Source organism: Acyrthosiphon pisum, chromosome A1 (genome assembly GCF_005508785.2).
Source record: "Acyrthosiphon pisum isolate AL4f chromosome A1, pea_aphid_22Mar2018_4r6ur, whole genome shotgun sequence".
Classification (NCBI taxonomy): domain Eukaryota; kingdom Metazoa; phylum Arthropoda; class Insecta; order Hemiptera; family Aphididae; genus Acyrthosiphon; species Acyrthosiphon pisum.
In genome coordinates, this window is record NC_042494.1 from 46,423,756 (window position 1) to 46,433,814 (window position 10,059).

General features: G+C 29.9%; 1 protein-coding gene across 2 annotated transcripts in view; it reads right to left on the reverse strand.

Moving 5' to 3' along the window:
• The window catches only part of LOC100161256, a 172,387-nt gene extending 163,257 nt beyond the window's left edge, over nucleotides 1-9,130 (reverse strand). Inside the window, exon 1 of one of the 2 annotated variants that reach the window (XM_029487163.1) lies at nucleotides 8,782-9,130. The gene's annotated coding sequence lies outside the window, so the exon portion shown is untranslated. Of the gene's footprint in view, nucleotides 1-8,459 lie in introns of both variants that reach the window. The other variant, XM_029487162.1, reaches the window with a different exon arrangement.
• Nucleotides 9,131-10,059: the final 929 nt, after the last annotated feature.

Consider the following 10,059-nt stretch of genomic DNA (forward strand, 5'->3'; position numbering starts at 1 on the left):
GCGAAAAAAGTAGTTGGTACCATAATTATTGGAAAAAAAAACAGCGATCTTATTATCCTCCAATTTTATTTTATCAAATTCGAACGAATTATTTCCAAAATATCAGTATCAGTCGCTTCGTTGTGTAAGATTTTCCAATGTTAGTCTATGATAATTTTTATTCATAGATTCCTAGTTTTGTATTTGAAAGATAAATCTGTGTAACGGTTTATATCGTACTACTTAAATTTAACAAAAACGAATAAAGTACTGGCACACACTATACTAAATCATTCACAATTATTGTACACGTGTTGTAGACAGTATAGGTATGAAGAAACATAATGATTTAACATCGGCTCAGATGTTATAATAAATGACAAAATGTTATTAAATATTTATTTGCGTATCTTTGTGTAATTTATTGGCATTGGAATTTTTCGAAATGTTTTGAAATTTTTAGTTTAGTTTCTATAATTATTAATGTTTGAAGCTTCTAATTAAACGGCCGAGCGTATATTTTATCGGCGGATGTAAATGTAAAATACGCGCTGGCAATCTGTGAATAGGATAAAAACAATTTCAACCAAAAACACGAAACTCTATAGTCAATGCATAAAATATCAAGTATAAACAGCACAGGAAAACCAGGATAAAAGAGCGTCGCTACTACGCAATACCATAATATATAGGTGCGTAAATCATAAAATCATGAATTCAATAGTCATTGTATTCGTTGAAATAGAATGTCTCCGAATTCAAATAATTTATTTAAAAATATGGCACTCGAACGAACGACATGAATATAATGCATGCAAATAAATACAAAATTTTTTTCGTATATACGAGACTGCAGTATATATGTATATACTTTAAATATAATATATAAAATTACATGTTTATGTACACGTGATATACAGGAAAAGTGAAGGAAACTATATTCGGTATGCTTTTACAAAATAGTTAGGTATGTAATCAACGAATTTGGTTTGATCGTTTTTTCAACGTAATACGATGTGTCATTAGTCACAACTCGGAGTCTATAATATGATTAAATCTGTTTTTGCCATAATAGGATAATACATAGGTAAACTAAATTTCTTGTCAGTGTATTTGAGGATCTTATGTATTCTGCAATAACTTTGGATTTATCTGAGAATATCTCTATTTACCAAAACATGGTCAAGTTGTGTATAAAACGAAAACTCGCTTACATTATTTATTTACATTTTTTTTTAAAGTTTTTCACGATTTTCTATTGAGAATTTTGTAAAACGACCTATCTAAAGTGCCATCTTTCCCACTTATATATAGAGTTGTTGTATGGAAACTTTTTGAGTTTTTTACAACTAGAAAAAGTATATTTTTTTAATACACTGTACAAAACTAATACCTCTCAAGAAATCTCACAAAAAATATCATCTGTATACGAATCAAATGTGAATGACGTATTCCATACTGTTGTTAGGTCACAACAACACTCTTTTACAATATTGTTCTTCCTTTTTATTTCTCTTGGCCAAATATGCTTCAACAACTATATTATAATATTACAATAAACGTCAGTCTAGACATCCGTCTATCGTATATTATGTTACGTCTTGCAGGATTCGACCATAGGTTTGACGCGCCACGGAGGAATAGTATTTTGTGTGGGTAACGTGGACGGGTGTGGCGTGTGTGGTAGTTTAGGAACAAAATCGATTAGCATCCAAAAAACTGTTTTGTTGCACTATGTTCTTTGTTGCGAAAAATGTGTTGTGACATGTAACTTTATACTGTACGCCTAACTATTGTTTTAGATATCTTGTTGTCTGATAGATTAAAATGGATGCAATTAAATATTATGTATGTATACTGTATAGGTACTATAATATATTATTATTAAATTTAAAATTGTTTAAACATGTAATGAGCACCAAACACGTCAACGTCCAACACGTATTGTTAATAGTAATAGTCAAGCTGCAATTGGTGTAAACGTGCGTAAAAGAATTAAAACAAATTCCATATTATTCTGTATTTTTTTAAGCTATTGTATAGCTTTTATCGCGGGCTTGACATGGTGACTGAAAAAACATTTTTCGTAACGAAAAAACGTGACCGTAAGATGTTATTATTATTTTCGTTACAGTCTAACCAGTTGCTAAGCAAAAAAGTCTCAAATAAAATATTTCCATACGGCGTTTATCTACCATTATCAACAAAAAAAATTTGAATTAATGTCATACAAAAATAAATATAGTCATAATTACATGATACATAGCTTCAAAATTGCTATGCAATAGCTTTACCGCGGCAGTCCCCGAGTGCCTCAGACTTTTTTTCTCTTAAACTTCGAAAAAACCAACGCACATTACTTTTACAAGTTCAAGACTGCTGACATACAACACGATCTATATATTCGTATCATGTTATGTATAGTGAGAGGTATGCGTCTGACACATATATGTGTATTCCAATTTCAGAAACCCATTGCGCGTGTATTCCATATACGAAACAATTATTGGCTGCTCGTTTGTACTTGACCCGAAACAGTTTTTTCGAAAAACAACACACACACACACACACATACACACACACAATAGTACAATACCATTGCTAAACACCAATGCGCACGAACCCGCTCGTTACGTACACATAATATTTATAAAACGATTTGTTTTGTAATTCAATCAGTCTCAAAACGTTTAAATTTCGGTTCCGGTCGTAAAAATAGAATCGCAACTAGAGCTTTATTTTTATTTACTTCTTGCGGTGAAGAGTCTTCCAGCCACCAAGGCGCTGGCTAAAATGGTATATAGGTTACACCCAATCCATGTGAATGTGGCCTCTATACCTACCTTCTTCAAAATGCGTTTTTTCAAATAACATACAAATAGTACTTTTGACATTATACTCGTAAAACTATTATATATAGAATGCTTTTTAACGCACATTACGATAGACGACAGTATTATAGTGAAGTAAGCTGAGATTACTATTGACTGTAGAATGTATAGGTATAGATTATTTCAAACATTTATTGAGAAGATTTTTTTTAATTCACTGTGTTCTCTTCAAGCATAATAATTATTGATTTTTCAATCCTGTATCGAATTTTTTCGAAAATATTATAACACGCTCTTAGCTTTTTTTAAGAGTAATTAAATGTTACTAAAACTTACTTTAATGTATTTATTTCTATCAATCCAACCCAAAATATGTTTATACAAAGGTCTATTTTTTATCTAGCATAAAAAAGGACAAAATATTTTTTAAATGCAGTAATTTTAATTACGGGTATTTCTGTGTCAAAATATCTGTTTATGAAGAGACGTTTTACAATGATGAATTTGTTTGAGAAAAGTATGTTATATTTTTATTAGTATTATTGTAGACTAAGAAGTAAGAAGTGGCACAACAGTTTTGAATAACCACGTTTAATTCCCGATGATCAACAGAATCGCAATAACACATACTCTCAAAAGATAACGATATAATTATAAATTATTGAATATTAGACAATAATCATATTTCAATAGCAGTTTATTTAGTCCATGTCGATACCTACAACTCACCTATTTTACTAGATTCTGCATTGCTACTTTAAAATATTATAAATTATGGTAAGTATAACAGTATAAGTTATTAAAATCAATTAGTAGGTATATTTTAATTCTTTTTACATTTTTTTACGATAAACCGATACATTTTCAGAATGATTGAAAGATCCAATTCGCAACTAGAAATTGGGTCTTATTTGAACTAAAGCAATGATAGTTTCTATGATAACAATAATAACGATTTATACGCATTATTTCATTGTCCACGTCATTTTCACTGTGTAATGAATGTCAGAATCTGTTTATTTTGGTTCAATGATGTGCAATATTATAATTTATACCTAATATATAATAATAATACTATCATCCTCGCACAGTCAAAAACGTTTCGCGAGTTTTTATTGAAATATATCGTTTGTACTGATACCAATGAATTATGAGAAAACAAAAAAAGTTTATATTTTGAGAGAAGTAATAAGTGAGAGTTTTATAGTACCTATATTTAAATATTTTACTGAAAAGTATATTTTTATATATAATATGTTATTAATTATTATAGATATATTATATATTATTTTTTTTAGGTTTCTCAACTTATTGAACTCAAAATTTTTCATTACGTACATTTTATATATTAACATCATCGTAAAATACCTATTTGTATATTATGTATACTTTATATTTTATATTTATATATATATATATATATATATTTCAACGTAATGCAACTGTAAATAATACAAAGATCAATACGACCTGCCGTTTCGTATTCGATCTCGTAAGATTAAATAAACGAAAATGTATAGTCAAAATCATAAAACAACTTCTATTTTTCAAGCTTACCTACGGTGCATTTTGACATTAATAAAAATTATAAATTTTAATAAAGTGATGGCGATGACTAATTTGTAAAGACGTCGTACAGAATATTATAAGTATTATATTATATTTTCACTAAACAACAATCAAATTCTTTTATTTTGTAAGGTTACGCAGTCATTAGTCGTATCTATTGTTTTTACAAATATTTCTACATATTTTCTTAGATGTTTTATCATTAGGTATGTATAGGAGGAGTAAGGATATTATATACACAATACACACAATATATTATTATTATGTTAATGAACGAATATAAATTAATACCTAATTATTTTAATAATAGCACGCTCATATCTGCACTATCTATTTTGTGGCGATAATGAATTAATAAGATAATGCATTTTTTACAAGGTCAATAGTAAGTATAACTAATGCATTTTTAATTAAAATATTCGTTATGTTAATAAAAATATATACCTCAAGTCTGAGATTTCGAAACTGTTTTTTATTATTTTTTTACTTTAAAAATCAGGAAATCATTGCTATACTACTCAATGACTATAGGTTAAACATCATAATATTATGTATATAGGTAATATTTTATTAGCAATGTGTCTGTGTAAAATGATGCAATTAAAACGGTGGCGTACGGTCCGCATACCCGATGCAAATGTTTGCGAACCACACGAGTACAAACAAACGTAAAATTTACGCACACGATAATATACAGAGCCACCTTTCGACGGATTGTGGATCAAATGTGTACCCCATATTACGCAGGGCCGAGAGGAAAAAAATTCCTCTAGATGTTTTCAGAGGGTCATCGAAGGCGAATCGATAATTCAGTACGTATCGCGCAACACACATATTCATATTATATACATTATACATATACAACATAAATCTTTTTTATGTACATGAGATCCGGACCTAAAGAAAGTGCTTTTGGGTATTTTGCACTGAATCATTATGTCGACGACGTTTTAGTTACGATAAGATAAAATTAGATGTTTCTTTGTATGTCCGGTATACTCCTCTAGTAAGTAATTTAATTTTAACAATATATAAAATAACAAGAAAAAGTAATTTACGGATCAAGGCGTGGAAATAAAACGACTGACGGCTAAGCGCGTTTGACGGATTTAGGGCTATAATATAAACATTATAGACAATACATTTTATTTAGCTTTTATGCATAAAACAAATTGTTATCACAATTCACAACTCGCAATGATGATATTAGATTTTATATGTATTTAATTACTTTAACTTTAGCCTTTGATATCATGAAAATAAATTATTCGCGTGATGCGTTTTTAGTTTCACGATTAGGTAGGTATAGTACCTACCAGAGTAAGCACATTATGCACTGCAAGTTATAATACACACGTGACTTTAACTATACAACACAGATTCGATCTCAAAGTATCAATGACGTATTAACATATGATTATTAGGTATCCGATTAAAATAGGATAGTTTTATTATTTATATTATTTTATCGTGAGTCATCATCGAACAAAATGCATATCAGTTTCACTAGTAAAAACAATATTACCTATATTCGTAGGTATTATTATTTTAATATCGATTAAATCGTTTGAAAGCAATCTTATCATATTTTATTGGGATTTGTTTTCGAGTACAGTAATATATTGTATTATGAACATCGGAAAAGTGTATTTCAAGTTACGACAATTTGTTAATGATTACAACTTTTAATTTCGATTGTATGAATTTACGAGTGTGTCTATTATATGTAGTTTAATCCATAAAATACAACGCAATTTTGATATTATTTAGCCAGTTAAACGTCATATATGCACGATCTCATTTACTTATTTAAAATATTCATTAACTATAATATACTAGAGTTTAAATAACGCTTTGATTTGAAAATCCGTTACATACACAACAGTTCTCCTTGTTAATTTTCCAATTAAACCGAATAGATTTGTATTATAGTTGTTTTTTTTTCGCTACCTATATAGTACCTATATTCCGAAACGAAATTATACGTTGAATATTTCGTCAATATCTGTTGAATCTAGTTGCATGTCCTTTGGAAGTTAATTGTCTGTAAAATGACATGTTGAAACGGGGAACATATTTTCTCACACAACACAGTGTATCTATCTAATGGAATAAGTTTTGTATGAAGGAAGGGGGTCCCCCTTGGATAAAAATAAATAAAAACCGAATCTATTTTTACATAACATTGACGCTTTAAGGAAATTAAAAACTAAATTAATTGATAGACCTCGGATTTAAATACCATATAAGAACTAAGAAGTAAGAACTATTAAAAAATACTGAGTACCAATTATATTTGTACTATAGGTATAAAATGTATATATTAGGTACCGATGTGTATTAGACATATTATGTGAAATATGTATTACCTACAGTTAAATAACTAATTTGTTTATGAATATGTACAACTAGATTATATTTTTATTAAAATATCTTTAATTATATCTAGCCACCTGGGCGGCATAAATAGTAATTGTAATTTTTTTTTGCCATAATTTAGAACGCTATATTGTTTGAATTTGTTTTATAGTTTTCAAAACTCTTTTGACCTTTCAGCTGGACGCATTCAAAAAATAAATAAAAATACATGGTGGCCGGAGAGAGCTAATCCCCAAATCTTCTTTGAATGCGCTCCTCTCTTATATTTATATGTGTCAGAAACTCTAATATCTATAAAAAAAAAAACAATGCAATAATACGAGGAGATTTGTGAACGATATGTTCTTTGATAAACCTACATGAAATGTTTTTAAAAACAATTTAAATTTATAAATCGTAAGTATTATGACATGAAAAGTTTTAAAAACTAAGCTTACAACAATATACAAAAACCATTCACCTATAACAAATACATTGCGCATAATAATGCCCATACATAGCTTATTTATTTCAAATCGTTCAAAGTAATACTTAAAACTACATTGGTGCATATTTTATACAACAGCTTTGAGCACAGGCAGATGAATTATAGTAATTATAATATTATTGTTTTTAATAATAATATGTTATATACTAGTCGGGATTATAACGATATAGTCATTACACAATATAGGATATACGGCTGTCTGATGATAAATTAACATATATTATAATAATATAGTATATATATATATATATATATCAGTGAGACAGTTATATCCTGCCCTGCGAAATACTTCAAACGTCAAAAGACCTAAATGCATAATATTATTTGCGCTTCCACAACACACGTCGTATATGGACTTATACTCCTATTATTATCATCGTTTTAGAACACTATGATGTGTTTCGCGATCGACTCGGTGGTTATATCTATTATAATAGTACATATACCTACAAGCGGGCTAAACTACAACAAAGCATTTTTAAAAAGGAACGGTAAGTACGAATGGTATGTCTATATATGATGTTATAATCTATCAAACGTCCGTCGCTGCGGCGAGTTTTTTGACAACCAAACGTTTGTATGATCCGTCTCTCTATAACGCGTTAATATTATTCATATATTTTACTGAACATCTCGAGTCTCGGCTACATAGGGGCGTATTTACAGTGAGGGGAGATGATTGGACGGATCTTCCTTCTATCCTTTTGTTGTTTTTTTTGTTTTTTTTTGTACATACCAATTAGGTACTTTTATATAAAACAACATTACATTATAATGCATTATTTTCTGAATTTGTTAAGTGAATAGTAAATAATAGTTGGCTTGTTATCATGCCACCGAGAATAAGAATTAAGTGTGGATAAAGTTATTGAAAAACTTTGCCTTAAAATAAAAATTATATTTTATATTTCAATTTGTAGACAAATTTTTTATATAAATTTACTAAAATATATTACGTTTATTATTGTTAATATTAATACGAACATTTAATTTTCCCTATCCCTCCGCCCAAGCCTAACTTAAAACCTAAATACGCCCCCCAGGCTACATAATTATTATATTATATAATATTACAATGCTATATTATTATGTCTATATAATACATATTATTATATCATATAAATCAAAAGTGCATAATGACAAAACAACAATAATAAAATTGTAAACAAGTTAAACTAAAACTAAATGAAGCAATAAACTATGAAATTACTTACCTACGGCACTATCGTAGCGGATATATCAGCTTCTTTCGCGCTGCTTATTTACTTATATTGATGAGTGTCACTAATGGAGTTACTCTATGTATTATGTAATTAAATTATATTATATTGATACTTTTATTGTTAATACTATACAGTTTATGTCATCTACGATACGGCTAAAAATATGTATAATTACAATATAAGGCGGGAGTGGACGACGACAGTTATAATAATAACAACAACAATACTAGTATAATATTATGCGTTTATAACAATGGGTTGTATGGTATTTAATCGGATCGTTATTTCGTCAATTGTAATTTGTTTTACGTACGAATTTGAAAACGACGCGTAATCCTCGCAGGAGAGAGAAGACACGACAACGATTTTATGCTAAGCACGTGAATTGTATCGCATGATGAACTCGATGTATATATATATATTTTATAGTAATGTATTGTGGAAAACAGTAACGAAAATAGGTCAGCTAAATTATTATTAATATTTTTTTTTTTTTTTACAAAAAAAATTATATATAAGTTATTAATGTAAAATGTATATGGTATATAATATATTTATTTATATATATATATATATATATATATGAATGTGTGTTAGAGCTGCACCGACACTACTGGTTAAGAGTGTTCTACTGCTAAAATGCTGCTGGCCGACTGGGGATTACTCGCGGTGTACGCGCGCCACGACCCTTTCGATTGCCCGCGACCGGCGGTGGCGGCGCAGAACGGTTGAAAGTCGTGTCAACAGGGTGAGCCACCGTACAGAGGCATCGTCGGCGACGTCTCTGCCGGGGCCGCGTGCACCATATAATAACCGGCGTCGCCCGCGCTTTGCAACGCGATTTTCTTTTCTCCCTTTTTGCGTCTCTCTCTCTCCTCTTTCTATCCTCTGTATCCTCTCCCATCCCCCCCCCCCCCGAGCCACAGTATAGTGATATATATATATACTAATATACTATAAAAACATATATATATATGCACACACAGTCCTACACTATCGGGGACCACAGAGAACCCTATACCCTATTCCGAAATATCTTTAGCTGGCCCGCGTCGAACTATATTAATACTGATACTCGTACATGTACGCACGCTGTGTATTTATTATGTACAAGGTATATTATATTATACGTGTGCCGGTGGGCCATCCTTTTTTTTTACACAAAAGTGCGCTCCTGACAATACACGCGACTGCCTAGAACTTTTGTTTCGGACTTACTTACATATACATATATTTAATTATATTATGTAGGTACGAGTACCAGAGTACCTATATAGCTATGTATAATATATGCTTACGATCGTGACTCCGACATTTTGTTCAAAAAACCGCAAGACACTGTGATGGACACCACAAGACTATTACAAAAATATCGTAATAGGTATAATTACTGATATAAACTATAATAGGTGGCGGCCGAAATGCATAGCACTTGACTCGATTTAATATATTTATAGTGTATCTTTTTGTGACACTGTGGGAAAAATGTTTAACACGCCAATAACCTACAAGTTTTAATAATGTGGACGACCTCATCCCATTCCTTAAGGCAACCAGACCATGAACGGAGATTTATAAACTTATTTCGATG